The 15,877-nt window shown below is 37.9% G+C and overlaps 2 long non-coding RNA genes across 2 annotated transcripts; both read left to right on the top strand.

Annotated features, from left to right (window-relative positions):
* The first annotated feature begins 154 nt into the window (after positions 1-154).
* On the top strand, positions 155-9,108 carry LOC139971657 (uncharacterized). The gene is made up of 3 exons (XR_011794440.1): positions 155-1,719; positions 8,398-8,558; positions 8,867-9,108. It is a non-coding gene; the product is annotated as an uncharacterized lncRNA (long non-coding RNA).
* A 670-nt stretch (positions 9,109-9,778) lies between these two features.
* Positions 9,779-14,515, top strand: LOC139971480 (uncharacterized). The gene is made up of 4 exons (XR_011794396.1): positions 9,779-9,936; positions 10,045-10,251; positions 12,288-12,371; positions 13,559-14,515. It is a non-coding gene; the product is annotated as an uncharacterized lncRNA (long non-coding RNA).
* Positions 14,516-15,877: the final 1,362 nt, after the last annotated feature.

Below are 15,877 nucleotides of genomic sequence, written 5' to 3'. Positions count from 1 at the left end.
TAATGACTTATTCAGTGCTGGTGTGGCAGTAATGAGTGTCCGGGCGTCCGTAGGACACTTATTACTAGGAAATAGTGTCTCATTTGCGTGAATAGTGTCTCAGGGACACTTTCCCTTGCTCTATTTCGATCGTCGACTGTCAGAATTAAGGCTGCATAATGAATGTTAAACTTATCTTCCGAACTAAGTAGTCATGTCTGTCTGAGATCTGCTGCTTATCAATCGTTACTACCATTAGGGTAGTTGTTTGGAAGGTCGGAATTTCTAAACGTTGGAGAAAGATCAACCATGTAGGTCGAAGGTAAATGTATTTTAACCGATACGCGGCGGCGATAGTTCCCCGCCATCCGGAGCATGGAGGTCAAATCCGGGGTCAGAGCAGGGAGTTGTTATTGAAAAACTCCCTGGTCAGAGTTAATATATTTTATTCAGTACGCGGGAAATGTGGAAATCTCCCGCTCTACGTTCTAGGTGTGACATGCGTATTTGCATTCTACTGTAAAATGTATACTGCTGTTTACTCAGTGAAGTAAGCCGAATATGCCGTCTACGTCGTTACATGTCGCAGGCCCAAAATTTCTTAGTAGCTGCATATATGCACGCACAGTAATTGCATTAAGAGTTGAGACCGTTAACTTACTTAGCCCGATCTGATATTACAAGATGACTTCTCCTGACCTGGATACCGATGACGAGTAGGCCTACATTAGCATTGGAAAATATCTTTCGTCAGGACTGTAACCTGAAAAGTCTACGATAAATCTAGAAAGATCGATAAGGGGAAGATCGAAGAGTTTTAGACTGACGGGAGATGCCGATCTAGTTTACGTCGGCCCACATGGCAACGAAGATAGGCCCTTGGCCAAACTTCCCACAAAATTAAAGCTTACAAGAAGGGTTTGGCGGTAAGTGTATTATTTGTTTATTTGTATAAAACTTTTAGGAATTATTTCCACTGAAGAAAATGATTCCATAGATATGCATATAACTTGAACTAAGTGCATTGGCCATTTGGGCCTTGCAGATTATAGGTATATTTTATTATTTGTAATCACCTAAGAGTAGAACTGAAAAGTCTAAACTTTATTAGTGTTAGAGAATATCGTGATGCATAATTAGTCGGCAAGACACAAATAGTATTAGGCTACTATAGGCTAGCCTACTGTAGCCTAGCTAGGAGTAGGACTTCGAGAGTTAACCCTATTTGCAAATAATTTGCTTTATTCAAATTCAAGCCACTCCGATTGGCAATCTCTGAAATAAAGCCTACTTGGTATAATTTTTGTTACTCTGGTAGCTGCTAAAACTCCCAGATCAGCTGTCAGTTACATATCAGCTGTGTATTGTGTACCCATGCTACCATGAGTATACAAGCTTTTAATTTCAATAATGATTATGTGTTTGAAATTGCTAGGCTAGGTTAAAAAAAAAAAAAATCTTCAGGATAGGACTTTTCAGATTTTCTGAAAGATATGTCCTGGGATTAGTCCCCTTACTAGTTAAAACACAAGGTAGCAAGGGAGAGGGGGGGGTCCCTGTCTTGTCCATTTGGAGGATCAATTAAATTAATGAGTGTTACTTTATTATCTCTTTCTTTTTAGAGGTTTTCCCATATTTTTTTAATATATTGGTGCCGGGATGTGCACAGACACTGCAGCAGGTCGAATATATGCTATAGGTAATCAGTTGGCCACCTGCCCATCACTTCATTGTCAGAAGGTTAGCTGTGTTGGCTAATAATTTTTAATAAGTTTAATGGGCCTCTTTGCTGGTGATATTTTAATTATGCAAACATGTACATGGTTATGGTATGAATATTCATTAAACATTCTTCCACAGTAATTAAGGTTGTTAGTATATGCACAAAACAATGTTGCAATTAAATTAGTGCAGGTTAAACCATGGAGCTATAAACCTGGGATTATAGCTCCATGGACCAAGTTTATATCATTTATATTAAATTTGCAATTAATGTATTATCACATGTAGACACTGCTTGGTGATATACTGTAGTATTGCTAGAATAGTGACCAGAATGGACCTAAAAAACTAATATAGGCCTAGTGTAATCTCTTTCACAAATTTGAGGGTGGGTGAATAAATTTCTATTCAGGAGGATAGCTGGTTGTTGAGAGAAACAATTGAAAAAAGAGCAAATAAAAATGCACAACAATTTGCTTTTGTTTTATCCCACATGTTATCATGAACTTATTTGACCAAATGATAGGAGTATTTTGGTATAAGACCATAATTTGAAAGAAAGGGATCTGAGAAGGTGGCTAAATCAATAGAAATATCAGGTTCATTTCAATTTCTGTAAGAGTCCTTGTAGGACACGAGTGGTGACAATTTCACCACCTAAGTATTATTTTCATCTGCATTTCAGCAGGAGGCACATGTACACCTGATTTTGATGGAATCTGCAATGGAAGTTGTGTAACATGTTTTTTTTTCAAATACCTATCCTAGCTCATAGGCCTTACATGTTAATGGAATACATATGGACCACCTTATGCGTTCAGCTTATTAATGCTAGGCCTGGGTCGAAAATACTGTTCACAAGCAGCACAGTTATCACTAAATCACTTTGTTTTTTGTCATCTAAAAGCAATATTTGTTTGCATGATTGTAACTGCAAAGTCATTCACCATATGCATAGTTATCAACCGATGCTTAAAGTTTGCATCCCTTTGTTGGCCAGTGCAAGAGTATAAGGAGTATGTGTGGAGATTGTCCAGAGAATGAAAGATCTAGCTCATTCATTTGTTCTTAAAGTTATAATTTACTAATAGACCGGCAGCCCAGTGCACTTTGATCAAACGAACGAGGTACCAATATCTGAGTATTGGAACATTTGTGGAAAAACCCAGTATATCCAAAAGTGGATGTCTGCCGTGGTCGCTCTGCTGCATGTGGCCCCTGGGGCCGGTTAAAGGGGGCCCAAAAATGCATCTGATCAAACGAACGAGGTACCACTTGAAACCAATGTCAACTTAATGCATGAATGCCACATAGTACTGAATGGCCCATGCCAGACAAATTTTCTGCTGCAAAGGGCCCGCCAGACGCCCAAGAAGGGCCCCTAAAAAAATGCATCTTATCAAACGAACGAGGTACCACTTGAAACCAATATCAACTTAATGCATGAATGCCACAAAGTACTGAATGGCCCATGCCAGACAAATTTTCTGCTGCTAAGGGCCCGCCAGACGCCCCCAAATATGGCCCAAATGCCCATTAGCGTAGCATTGACCCAGATTAAATCTGCAAGGTACCACTCAAAACCGGTTTGGAATGTTCGGGTTGATCTTACAGACTATGGAAATCATCATGCCAGACAAATTTTCTGCTACAAAGGGCCCGCCAGACGCCCCAAAAGGGCCCATAAAAATGCATTTGATCAAACGAACGAGGTACCACTTGAAACCAATGTCAACTTAATGCATGAATGCCACAAAGTACTGAATGGCCCATGCCAGACAAATTTTCTGCTGCTAAGGGCCCGCCAGACGCCCCCAAATATGGCCCAAATGCCCATTAGCGTAGCATTGACCCAGATTAAATATGCAAGGTACCACTCAAAACCGGTTTGAAATGTTCGGGTTGATCTTACAGACTATGGAAATCATCATGCCAGACAAATTTTCTGCTACAAAGGGCCCGCCAGACGCCGCAAAAGGGCCCATAAAAATGCATTTGATCAAACGAACGAGGTACCACTTGAAACCAATGTCAACTTAATGCATGAATGCCACAAAGTACTGAATGGCCTATGCCAGACAAATTTTCTACTGCTAAGGGCCCGCCAGACGCCCCCAAATTTGGCCCAAAATGCCCATTATCGTAGCATTGACCCAGATTAAATATGCAAGGTACCACTCAAAATCGGTTTGGAATGTTCGGGTTGATCTTACAGACTATGGAAATCATCATGCCAGACAAATTTTCTGCTACAAACGGGCTAACAGACACACTAAAAAAGGGCCCCCAAATGGGCCATGATCAATCATAGTTGGTACCACACAAAACCAATATTAAATGCAAAGGTACTTTCCACAGAGTAAAGAACTGCCAATGCAAGACAAATTTTCTTCTGCATAGGTCCCACCAGATAGAAAGTATAGGTGGCCCAATGCGGCCCTATATGGGCCTAATGAATTGTATATCGATGCAGACTATATGTGCCTTGTGACATGACATTTGTAGCATTCCACAGAGTAAAGAAATGTCAATACAATACAAATTTTCTTCTGCAAAGTGCCCACCACATGTAAAAAAAATTATGCAGTTTAAATAGTTAAGATACCACAAGAAACCAATCTATAACAATCAAGAACATCCTGAATTATTCAAATTCCTTCCCGCTACATAGGCCAATGGAATAATGAGATTAGTATACTAGTAGGTGTATCAAATACTGAACATTTCATTGAGCAAAACAAAAATGACGCAAACTCAGTCTTTGAGGGAGATCCTGACAGTTATAATGCATTCTCAAATCCATTCTGTTTCCTTTTATCCATTCTTTTTCCTTTTATCCAGTCAGTACTTTGTATCGTGAGCAGTGTTTAACTTGGCAGTTACTTTGTTTCGCTGGAAACACTGGAGCAGATTAAAATCAGTTTATGTATTGTAAATAAGAAACCCAAAATCATTTTGTATCTTAAAACACTGTGTTTACGTTAGCATTGTAAATCTACAAAGTTTAAAATCTTGAGAAAGAACGCTTCAGTGTCATCTTAAGACATACATGTAGTCGAACAAAAGAGATTGTTTTGTTTCTTAAGCTCAGACAAAGAAACAATTATCAAACAATGGTGAAAATGCTTTATAACGTGTACTTAACGATAAAGGTTTGGGTTGAAACTGTCCAATATGGTTTTTAAAAGATACATAATTGAAGCATAGAAATGTATATGTACCTTTATGCTAGGTACACTCTTTAACGGACTTAAAATGCTAAGATTGAACAAACAGATACTGATATCACCACGTATGACTCCATTCCTTGATACAAAATATAAAATGAGTAATTGGCGTATATTACTCCATCTTGGTCTTTTAGAACTTCCATCATTACACTAATTCAATTCGAATAGCTTGTAACAAGTCCAACAAATAGATGTGGCATCCATTTTTCAGAAATATGAATGCTAGATGAGGGTTTTTGTTTTCATCTATGAAGGAATCTTTTACCTTTCAAGAAAGTCATCTTGCTAGTTTAAAATGTACTAAAATCATAATTGGCAAAGATAGTAACAAAGGATCACTGTGTGATTACTCTGAACATGACACATGTTAGGTTCGAAGTATAAGAACTGAGAATTCATGTCTCTTGACAGTGATTAAACACTGGAGTGTGTGCATTGTAAAAAGACACTGCATTTGCCATTCAGACAGATCTCAAAAGAATCATTAGTAAGTTTATGAAAATTAAGTATTCCCATGAACTTGATTCTAAAAAGACAATGGAAGCTCAAATCTATGTTTCATTGTCGGAGTCATCACTCCAAGATGGTTCAGTACTTGAATCATCGGCATCAAACTCGGAAGCCACGTCTGGTCGGCTACTTTGAAAATCTTCGCTCAGTTCCCCCTCTTGGAATAGATGATCTGGGAGAGCCGGTCCCTCAAACCAGTCAGGGCTGTAGCACCCATTCTTGCTCTTCCAACCGTAGTTCTGTGGATCCAAGCCAGGCAAGACTCTTCCTCAGAGTGTTAGAATTATAATGTGGGGAACTGTAATTTTTGCCCAGGCCAGCAAATCCCAAAATATTTAGAGGCTTAGGTGAAAGTGTTATCTTTATTTTGCTTAGAGCAGCGAATAGCTAAATAGGATAAAACACTGGTCTTGTGTACAGTAACTCCAATTTACGCTGGAAACAATATAATCATGAGCTTGAAATGTCATGTTACAAGGCACATATATCCAATTCTTTAGACCCATATATAGGGCCACATTGGGCCACCTATTCTTTTTATCTGGTGGGACCTATGCAGAAGAAAATTTGTCTTGCATTGGCAGTTCTTTACTCTGTGGAAAGTACCTTTGCATTTAATATTGTTTTTGTGTGGTTCCAAACCGGTTTTGAGTGGTACCTTGCATATTTAATCTGGGTCAATGCTACGATAATGGGCATTTTGGGCCATATTTGGGGGCGTCTGGCGGGCCTTTAGCAGTAGAAAATTTGTCTGGCATGGGCCATTCAGTACTTTGTGGCATTCATGCATTAAGTTGACATTGGTTTCAAGTGGTACCTCGTTCGTTTGATAAGATGCATATTTTTAGGGGCCCTTCTTGGGCGTCTGGCGGGCCCTTTGTAGCAGAAAATTTGTCTGGCATGATGATTTCCATAGTCTGTAAGATCAACCCGAACATTCCAAACCGGTTTTGAGTGGTACCTTGCATATTTAATCTGGGTCAATGCTACGCTAACGGGCATTTGGGCCATATTTGGGGGCGTCTGGCGGGCCCTTAGCAGCAGAAAATTTGTCTGGCATGGGCCATTCAGTACTTTGTGGCATTCATGCATTAAGTTGACATTGGTTTCAAGTGGTACCTCGTTCGTTTGATCAAATGCATTTTTATGGGCCCTTTTGGGGCGTCTGGCGGGCCCTTTGTAGCAGAAAATTTGTCTGGCATGATGATTTCCATAGTCTGTAAGATCAACCCGAACATTCCAAACCGGTTTTGAGTGATACCTTGCATATTTAATCTGGGTCAATGCTACGCTAATGGGCATTTGGGCCATATTTGGGGGCGTCTGGCGGGCCCTTAGCAGCAGAAAATTTGTCTGGCATAGGCCATTCAGTACTTTGTGGCATTCATGCATTAAGTTGACATTGGTTTCAAGTGGTACCTCGTTCGTTTGATCAGATGCATATTTTTAGGGGCCCTTCTTGGGCGTCTGGCGGGCCCTTTGCAGCAGAAAATTTGTCTGGCATGGGCCATTCAGTACTATGTGGCATTCATGCATTAAGTTGACATTGGTTTCAAGTGGTACCTCGTTCGTTTGATCAGATGCATATTTTTAGGGGCCCTTCTTGGGCGTCTGGCGGGCCCTTTGCAGCAGAAAATTTGTCTGGCATGGGCCATTCAGTACTATGTGGCATTCATGCATTAAGTTGACATTGGTTTCAAGTGGTACCTCGTTCGTTTGATCAGATGCATTTTTGGGCCCCCTTTAACCGGCCCCAGGGGCCACATGCAGCAGAGCGACCACGGCAGACATCCACTTTTGGATATACTGGGTTTTTCCACAAATGTTCCAATACTCAGATATTGGTACCTCGTTCGTTTGATCAAAGTGCACTGGGCTGCCGGTCTATAAGCATATATTAAAGATGATCATGATGGTGGTACATTCAGTAGACTTAATGACTCGCAGTACTGTCGGGAATTTTCATGGACTGCAGCCATAAACACAAATTTCGCTAAGAACACATTTTGGTATTTTTTTTTAGCTGCGTATAATTAAAGCAACAGGAAAACCTTTACATAGGACTTCATAATTATCTTATATGAATTTCAAAATGAAAAGAAAACTGAATTGTGATATGAAGCAAGAATGACACATGAACATAACAGAGTTCAGTAGTTGAATTGTTGTCATAAAGAAGTATCCGAGAAAATGTCCTAGGTACGTACATTCATATGCAGTTCATAACTAAAGTACCAACAGAGCCATAGCCTTTTGTCCAAAATTCATCCCCAATGAACCCATATGCTTATTTCAACATCTATTATTTAAGTAAAATTTGCTACTTGGTTAATAACCAAGAAGTCTTTTCTTCCATACTGTAACTCTACAGTGTGAATTTCTGTCATTAATATAAAAAAATTCTGCAAATTCCCTTCAAAGATTAATTTGTAACATTTCTAAATGCTTACAATATCATGTTTATAGATACCAAGGTATAGGTTGTACCAATGTATGCTTCCTACATCAGTTAGCTGTAACCCTGTCATCTCACTGACAGATTCCAAGGCAATTTTCTGACTAACTATTAATCACTCATCCAGGTACTTACACATCTGTTCCCCCCCCCCACCCCACATTCAAAGGTGATGAAAATGGTTACCAGGCCTATTATAGTCCCTAGTGACAATTACCATCTAGGTTGTCAGCTAGATCACTGCATGTGACTTGCATCTCACTTCAGAGATTTCCCATTGGACTTCCATATAACAGCTGGGTTTGACAAGTCAGTAAGTAATAGGTTTGGTAATGAAGAAAAAAAATGGTAACAGAGTCTTCCAGTGTGAGTTACAATAAAAAAAAATAAAAAAAATTGAATGTTTAGCATTTTACAAAACTCAGATATAAATCACTTGAACATCAGTTCGTATGATTAGATTGTGTATGGTTCTGAATGCCATTTTACTTCTTTTTTTAGATGGGTGTGGATATGATTGGACCCCTTCCAGAGACCATCAATGGAAATAAGTACATCATATAAACCCTATGTGACTATTTTTCAAAATGGCCAGAGGCTGTTCCTGTACAGAACAAAACAGTAAAAACTGTTGCAAACTTTCTGTTTGAAACCATGGCCAGGTAAATATCCATCTACTTTTGTTTCTACTTTACATGGAATTAGTTATGCAGACCTGCATTTGCACTGTTTTAACTGTGACCCAGAAAGCGGCCAAATGGTTACAGGAATTTATAGAAGTTGTTTCTTAAGTTAATGTCAATGAAATGTTAGTGGGATATTGTCAGTGCTTTTAACTTTTTTATTAAAATCAGTGCTGAAATGATTTCCTGATTAAACAATGTAGCCATTCTGCAGATGCCAGTAGTTCATTACATTACTCGTAATCAATACTTTAACAATAGTTATTTAAATATTTCCATTTATTTAGATTTGGGTGCATGAAAATTGTCATCTCAGACCAGAGAGGAGAATTTGTTAATGCTCTGAACAAGTCCCTGTTTGACATGATAGGGGTAGACCACAGAGAATCCTCTAGCTACCACCCACAGACCAATGGGCTTGATGAAACATTCAACCAAACTCTGCAAAGGTCACTCATCAAGGTTGTCAATGAAAACCAACATGACTGAGATGAAATGCTGTCTTCAATTCTCATGGGGTACCATACAGCCAAACATGGTTCAATAGGTCATTCACCTTTTGCTGTTATGTTTGGAAGGTTTGTAATAATTTAAACCTGCCATTGCTGAATAGAGATTTAAATTTGCTAAGGCCATATACAGAGAAAAAGCAATCAGGGATAAGAGAGTTTGGACAAATCTTGCATAGCTACACCAGTCCTCTGTACGATAAAATCTAATTTGACACATCCCAGGTCCTGGGAAAAACGCTAAATAGACGACCATCAATAACCCAATTTAAGTTATAATATCTAAACAAATAAATATTAACCCTGTATATGGTACATTCTGCAGCAAGTACAAAATATGAACATTCATTAAACTGTAAATGCATGCCCATTAACTTAAAAGATACATGCAATTAATGCCACTGACATTGGTTTTGTTTTTCATATACTATATATTTATCATAATTGACTGGTATGCAAGTTGGACCTATAACAGCACAGAATATATATAAGGGTTTTATATTTGTGCTGGTTTGAGTATGTGATGTGACTCAAATTTCTGGTTCAATGGTCTTAATAGTGAAAATAAAATATATAAAAATGTATTTATTCTTCAGTCAACAAAGTGTTGTGAATAATTGAATGTTAATTTATCTTCATATATCCATAGAGCCATTGCGACCAGTCGACATTGAAGACAACATTGTCCAACCAGAAGCTCCTACTACAGACTGCAGCGATGCACAGCGGGAGAGGGTTTTTCAACTCATGTCACAGTCACGGGACATAATCAAAGGTGTTGTGAAAGAAAATATTGGCAAAGCCCAAGAACGGCAAAAAAAGAATTTGGATAATAGGCACCAAAAAAGGTAATTATATAATGCTATGTTGTACATTAAAGTTGTATTTAAATGAATGGCAACATATGCATTGTATTATGATGTTTACGTATATCTGCTGGATTTTATTTTATTCAGAGCTTCGAAGTTGGTTCCAGTGTTCTCATACGGAATGCTAGAAAGGATGCCCGAAGAGGAGGGAAGCTCGAAAACTCTTGGCTAATTGGGCCGTATGAAGTGAATTGGCTGTGAATGAGAAAGTACTGTGCACACTTATTAACAGTACCACAGGCCTTCCTCAGAAGAAGAAATTCAATTCAATTTTACTAAAAGAATTTTGCACAAGTAAGATTTCTTTGCAGTATTTTTTTTTGGGGGGGGGGGGTGGGGGAGGAGGAGGAGGATTGGCATGATTCCTCCAGAATTTCCTTAAAAATAATCAGCAACTTAATCAGTTCTGAGTATTTGCTGGCTTATGTGAGGGTAAAGTGCTGTAGCTGTATTCACACAATAAATCGGTTTCGACTTAATGGCCTAACAAATTAACCATTATTGCCAACAATAATAAAGACGGGAATAAGTTAATTAGAAGAAAACTTCAGTTTCCTGACAATTGTTTTCAGAAATTAAATTTCATTTGTTTTAGTTTTGAGAAGATAATTTTATGTGATGTCAGTTTGAAACTCTGCAATTTAATGTTCAACTTCTGAAGAGCAGCTTTCCTGGCTTTGATAATAATCGTAACCTATTCATTCATGCTGGCGTGTGTGTGCGTGTCTTTGTACCGCCCACATTGTAAAAATCGAAGCTTAGATTGATCCCATAGTTTGTGCAAAAGAGTACATTGTTGAGTACAAGAAGCGTATTGTATTGTTTGAGGTCAAAGGTCATTCGGGTCAAATTGTGAAACCTTGTAAACCTGGTATATCAATATTGGAAGCTTGGGCAGATCTCGTACTTGGTAAGATAGTGCATAACATTGAGTAAAAGAAACTGTTTGATTTTGTCGGAGGTCATAAAGGTCATTTGAAGTCAAAAAATGCCAAACAGTTACCTCACTCCCCTCTAACCTGTCCCTACACTAACGCACCTTTCTAAACATAATATTTCAGAAGCTTGGAACGATCGCATATATGATATGTAATTGTACCACATTGAGTACAGAAGCCTAATGTTGTGGGCCGAGGTCATAGGCGTACGGGACCATTTTAGTTTGGGGGGGGCAGAAAGTTTTGTGCCCGAAAGTTCCCGTGACACTATCTAAGCGGAGCGCCACCATCGGTTGGCGCGTAGCATACAAGAAAATTGTTGGCAAAAAAAGCCTCTCAGATTGCCGGAAACGGCACATCTGAGGCCTTGCAAGTTGCATATAAACATTCTTTATTTTATAATCTCACATTTTAGAAATTTACACTTCCCCAAAAATTTGGCAAATTAGAAGAAGAAAAAATGGTTACATCACTTTGAAGAGGAAAAATAGGACAGTATATTTTTTAAGCTCATATTTAGTTACCGTATTTATTATTTTAACACAGTACTCAGCTACCTCCAGAAAAACATACATTGTTCAACGACACGTAGGCGGGATAATGTCGCTGTGTCGGGTGAGACTGCAATTTGTCTCATAAAACAGTATAAAATGTAACAAAGAGTATGATAAACCTGTACTTCTAGGCTTGTAGGCACTCCCCCCCCCCCCCCCAGCATGAAAAAGAAAAATGTTTCTTATATAAACTCATGTCGGAGATGTCCAGGTATACAGTTGACTAGTTAGAAAAAAAATTGATCACGCAAAAAGCGTGGTAGCCCACGTGAGCTGTGCTTACGGTGGTGCTACACGGAAATATTCGGGCATCATGATGCTAAATAAAGAAAATCAATGAATTGTCGGGCAAATATTTGAAAAAGATTTGGGCAAGCTACTGCACATTTATATATATATATATATATATATATATATATATATATATATATATATGTTAATGCAATGGAGGTAAACGACAAAGGCAAATGAATATATATAAATGAAAATCGTAATGAATTGGAAAATCAAGAACAGTGAAAAAACTTTCAGCCTCCACCGGGATTCGAACCACAGGCCTTCCGCTATATATATATATATATATATATATATATATATATATATATATATATATAAATATATATATATATATATATATATATATATATATATATATATATATATATATATATATATAGTTTCTCTTCTTAGGCTGCCCGAATTTTTCAGGACTTTTGCCCGAATTTCTTGTCCTCTGGAAATTTGTTTTTTAAGACTCCCCCCCAGGCCTATTTTTACAATTCATGGTTAAGTAAGTTTCCAGTGTGCTATGATTGTGTTCTTTGCTTTGATTCAACAGAGATCTGTTTGCAACAGTTTTTTCTTCAAATTCCACGAAGCAGTTGTATGACCAATTGAAGAAACTCAAAAAGTTTGAAGTACAGTAAGTTTTAAATATTTCATTAAAGTGGGATTATATGCACTCCATTATCATGCAGTTATTGATACCAACCTAAGTGGTATACATTGGCAGTTACAAGCAAAATTTTGTAGTGCTTAAGCAACTCTCAAAATTCAAGCAGAAACAAATATTGATTAATATTAATGATAAAGGTGCTCTACCTGTTACCTATCATCATCGCTCGGCCAAACGCTTTTAGATGTTTCGCTACTTGTTGCAAACTTTTGTTGTGCTATATAGTAATGATATGTATACTTTCAATGGTTAAGCACTGCATTTAAAGGAACTTTTTATTGAAAAATGGGATCCAGTCCTTCTGGTCATATCATTGTTTGTAAGTTTATCGCCCTAAGCCTTGCCTTATCATGAATTTTACTTTCTGTGATTGAGTGCTTGAACTGTTGGCCCGTCCTGCCAGAAAATTTGAATCTAACACTGACTTACGTCGAGACGTGACCTTAGTGCTGCACATAGGTCACACTTGATCAGATCTCACTCTTAGCTTGGCCTTGATACAATACACAGGAATGCGTACAGACTTCAATAGGCTATCAACTTGCCATACTGTATATCTGAATGCTCGCATGCTCAAGGAGGATCAGATCCCACACTTGGGGGTTCAAGTTGCTATACTCTGAATAATCGCATGCTTAAGGAGGATCAAGCAGACCCCACAAATGAGGTGATCAACTTGCTAGTCTGAACCTCACATGCTCAAGTAGGACGAGACGTACAAGGGCGATCAACTTGCTATAGTTTGCATTCTCGCATGCTCAAGGATGATCAGACCCTACAATTTGGGTGATCAACGTCCTATAGTATAAATTATTGCATGGTTAAGGAGGATCAGACCCACAAGGGCAAACAACATGCTAGTCTGAATATACTCCATACATGCTCACGGTGGATTAGACCCACAATTGGGGGATCAATTTGCTACAGTCTGAATGCTCGCATGCTCATGGAGGATCAGATCTGCATTTGTGGCAATAAACAATATTGCTAGTCTGAATGCTTCACCTTGTTATTACCGAATGCTGCAACATACATTAATTTGAAGTACCCATTCGTAATGATTGCTGAAATCATGTTTTCACAGTAATATTTATTTCTATTTAATTTCTGTAACTTTGAAGCAATGCTTACTATTCATGCGTCCTTTTCTGCAGGCTGAATTACCTCAATGACGTTCTTGTCTCTCATGCTGTGGACCATCTCTACCACCTTGTCACAGGTTGCACCGAAACAGAAGCTGAAGCAGCCTGTAGTCAACTGCGCAAAAGCTTACCAAAGTAATGATCCTGATGCACAATTATCTTTTCAATATGATATGTGGTGTAAACATGCGTTTTTTTAGCTTGAATGTGGTTACTTATTAACTTCTCTATTCAGTCAATAATTTTAAACTTTTATGTATAGGTATAGGTTGGTGCCAAGGGTCAGAGCATTTCACCAGGATAGGAAGGGAGGCTATCCAAGCTGAATATGATGAGGTTGGAGATGATCAGGTGTTTGAGTATACAACCAGTGGTTAAGACAAGAACTTGATAATTTATGATAAAAAGGTTTCTTTCTTTCATGCATATCATTATTGTTTGTCCCCCCACCCCCACTGATAGACAATTCCAGAAAAAAAAATCCCGCTTAAAGTTTAAGTATGTCTATATGTGCAACATAGATTAAAAACAGCAAGCAACAAGAAAAACAAAGCATAAATGCCGTCAGATAGCACTTTTTGGAACCGGCAATAAGTGTCCTTATATTAAGCAATATTTAATTCACACATTCCCTCTGTTCAAACCACACTAGATTGGTTTCAATTCAATTCATAACCCCCCCCCCCTCTCACACACACACTTCCTCCCCTCCATATATATCAAAGGGTCTGTTTTTCTCCCCCTGGCAAGGAGGAAAATGTGCACACAATTAGTATACTGAATAGAATTAGTATTTCTATTATCTTATTATGCATTTAGTAATGGCATTGTAAGGTTGAATCAAGAGCAATGTTCCCAGAGAACTCCAGTCAGAATGATGGTATAAGTAAATCCTGGGATTGTTTTTGTTGATTGTGAAGTTCAAAGGACTCTAAGGTGACAAAATTCTAACAAAAGTCTCACATAACAAGCATATATCTTACCACACGTGGAAATTAAGTTGTTCTATTGGTAGTTGTAATCTATAAACTCATGTGTCACATCCAGGACAGTAAATGGCAGTTAGTTGTCTTTCTTCAGGTAAATGGAATTTTTACATTCACCACCTAATTTTTTAAATTCTGTTCTGCTATGCTTTGCTTTGGTCACACAAATAGGTACTAATTAACAGAAAACTGGCTAAAACAAGCAGAACAATTATCTTTCCAAGATGAGGGAAGCCAGCTCACTTGATATAGCATACATTCATTGTTAGTTCTAAGCATAAACCTCGAGTCGTGACGGTATGGGTTAGAAAAAAATGATTTGTCATATTGCGTCATCTCAATATCAATGCTTAATTTGTTTGCTGATTTAATAAAAACGTATGCGTTAATACTTGTGTGTGCGGTATGACACCTGGCTTCAAACACGCTATCTTTGGAAGAGAAGCTTGGAAAATGTAAGATTTGGTATGTATGTGAATCATATTGATTATATCCTGTATTTTTTGGGGTGGATGTCAAAGGGTAAACAGGGTTCAAGTTGTGAAAACCTTGTAAAAATGATAAGTTCAAGAAAGGAAGCTGAACAGATATCATATTTAGTCTGTAAGTATACCACATGGCTAAAAGAGGCCTTTGTTATTGTGGAGATTAACAGTGGTCAAATTTTGTAAACCTTTAAAACTTGATATCTCAAGATGAGGAAGCTGGAAGAAATCTCATATTTACTGTTTTATGTATCACATTGAGTGAGTACAAGCAGGCTAACAGTGGTCATTTGTGTCAGCATCTGTCATTGTGAATATACTGTTTGTCACTTCTTGCTGTATTACTAAAGATCAAGTGTGTCAGTATGTCCCATTCATATGAAAGGATACTCATGTTGGATCATAGAAACCACAGTCTGGTTTTTGCATACATGCTACTTGACAGCTGTCCTCATATGCCATTCAAGTATATCAAGGCAAGTAACAACTGGGATATAGTTTCTTTATCTGTGATGCATTATGTAGTTGTTGCAACTGAATAACCGTTTTCGTGGAAAAGGTCTTGTATCATGTAAGTTAACTAAAATCTCAATTAAAGATGCAGAAGTAGAACGCACTCATCATACAGTATATCTAGGTCTAAGGTGTTTGTATTGATGACAAACTAAGTTTCACTTGTCATATAAGCAGAATACTTAAACGGGTGTACTTCATAGTCTCAACTCTATCGTATATAGTTCCATATTTTCATGTTGATATAAGGAAAAGAGTTTTTACTGCCAATATCTTACCACACCTAATATATGCTGTTTCTGCTTGGTATCACCTTTTGCTAATTAAAGATAATAAGAGAATTTTTT

This window comes from Apostichopus japonicus, chromosome 8 (assembly GCF_037975245.1).
Source record: "Apostichopus japonicus isolate 1M-3 chromosome 8, ASM3797524v1, whole genome shotgun sequence".
Lineage (NCBI taxonomy): Eukaryota > Metazoa > Echinodermata > Holothuroidea > Aspidochirotida > Stichopodidae > Apostichopus > Apostichopus japonicus.
This window is presented reverse-complemented; position numbering and strand designations above follow the sequence as displayed.